The 2,155-nt window shown below is 46.9% G+C and overlaps 1 pseudogene; it reads left to right on the top strand.

Annotated features, from left to right (window-relative positions):
* Nucleotides 1–470: 470 nt before the first annotated feature.
* Nucleotides 471–1,836, top strand: LOC114219639 (Y-box-binding protein 1 pseudogene; annotated as a pseudogene).
* The last annotated feature ends 319 nt before the right edge of the window (nucleotides 1,837–2,155 follow it).

The raw sequence follows: 2,155 nt of genomic DNA, 5'->3' as shown, positions 1-2,155 counted from the left end.
TGTTTGAAAAAAGAAAGAAGAAGATTTAAAAAAAAGAGAGAAAAGAGAAAAAAAAGAGAGAGAATGTGATCAGGCAGGAGACTAGAACAAAGCCATACACTAGTGATTTAGGGTATATTTTGATCTGTTAGAAGAAACTGTTATCTCAAAATTTTAAAGAGTGAACGACTTATATATATATGCCAAAAATAAGGATATCTACTATTAAGAGATAGAATATGACTCTAAAAATGAAAAAAAAAATTTTTTTCAAAAAGGAATTGATAAGATGGTGGTTGAAAAAGGGAAAAAGAAAAATTCAAAAAAAAAAACAGTTAAAAAAATTAACTTTGAGTTGATCGGTAGCGGGAGCGGAGAGCGGACCCCAGAGAGCCCTGAGCAGCCCCACTGCCGCCGCCGGCCTAGTTACCATCACACCCCTGGAGGAGCCGCAGCTGCCGCAGCCGGCCCCAGTCACCATCACCACAACCATGAGCAGCGAGGCCGAGACCCAGCAGCTGCCCGCCGCCCCCCCGCCGCCCCCGCCCTCAGCGCTGCCAACACCAAGCCCGGCACCACGGGCAGCGGCGCAGGGAGCGGCGGCCCGGGCGGCCTCACATCGGCGGCGCCTGCCGGCGGGGACAAGAAGGTCATCGCAAGGAAGGTTTTGGGAACAGTAAAATGGTTCAATGTAAGAAACGGATATGGTTTCATCAACAGGAATGACACCAAGGAAGATGTATTTGGACACCAGACTGCCATAAAGAAGAATAACCCCAGGAAGTACCTTCGCAGTGTAGGAGATGGAGAGACTGTGGAGTTTGATGTTGTTGAAGGAGAAAAGGGTGCGGAGGCAGCAAATGTGGCAGGCCTTGGTGGAGTTCCAGGGCAAGGCAGTAAATATGCAGCCGACCGTAACCATTACAGATGCCATCCACGTCGCAGGGGTCCTCCACGCAATTACCAGCAGAATTACCAGAATAGCGAGAGTGGGGAAAAGAACGAGGGATCGGAAAGTGCTCCCGAAGGCCAGGCCCAACAGCGCCGGCCCTACCGCAGGCGACAGTTCCCACCTTACTACATGCGGAGACCCTCTGGGCGTGGACCGCAGTATTCCAACCCTCCTGTGCAGGAGAAGTGATGGAAGGTGCTGACAACCAGGGTGCAGGAGAACAAGGTAGACCGGTGAGACAGAATATGTATCGGGGTTATAGACCACGATTCCGCAGGGGTCCTCCTCGCCAAAGACAGCCTCTGGATGGCAATGAGGAAGATAAGGAAAATGAAGGAGATGAGACCCAAGGTCAGCAGCCACCTCAATGTCGGTAGCGCCGCAACTTCAATGACCGACGCAGATGCCCAGAAAACCCTAAACCACAAGATGGCAAAGAGACAAAAGCAGCCGATCCACCAGCTGAGAATTCGTCCGCTACCGAGGCTGAGCAGGGCGGGGCTGAGTAAATGCCGGCTTACCATCTCTACCATCATCCGGTTTAGTCATCCAACAGGAAGAAATGAAGATGAAATTCCAGCAATAAGAAATGAACAAAAGATTGGAGCTGAAGACCTTAAGTGCTTGCTTTTTGGCCACTGACCAGATAAATAGAACTATCTGCATTATCTATGCAGCATGGGGTTTTTATTATTTTTACCTAAAGACGCCTCTTTTTGGTAATGACAAACGTGTTTTTTAAAAAAAAACAAAAACCTGGTTTTTCTCAATAAACCTTTAAAGGTTTTTAAATTGTTTCATATCTGGTCAAGTTGAGATTTTTAAGAACCTCATTTTTAATTTGTAATAAAAAGTTTACAACTTGATTTTTTCAAAAAAATCAACAAACGGCAAGCACCCGTTAATAAAGGTCTTAAATAATTGTCAAAAAAAATTAACTTTGAAAAACTAATGAATCATGGTAAAAAAGCCATGAATTCTATGTGCGGTGTTCCCCTAGCTCTGAAGTTCTCCCGTTCTCCTTGATCGGTAAACTTGGTCTTGGCTGGCTATTTGTGGTGATCTTCTGGGGGAGGGGCCTGTTGCCGTGGTTCCCAAATGTCTTTGCCAGAGGCGGAATTGCCCCGCCCTTGTCGTCGGGGCTTAGTAATCTGCTAGGATTTGCTCTCAGGAGCTTTTGTTCCCTGCAAGCTCTCGGTTCAGCTTTGGAGGATGAGAGTGAAA

Source organism: Eumetopias jubatus, unplaced genomic scaffold (assembly GCF_037043125.1).
Source record: "Eumetopias jubatus isolate StellerSeaLion01/CBP00866 unplaced genomic scaffold, mEumJub1_p1.0 scaffold_9, whole genome shotgun sequence".
NCBI lineage: Eukaryota > Metazoa > Chordata > Mammalia > Carnivora > Otariidae > Eumetopias > Eumetopias jubatus.
Note: the sequence above shows the minus strand (reverse complement) of the source record. Positions and strands in the feature narration are given on the sequence as shown.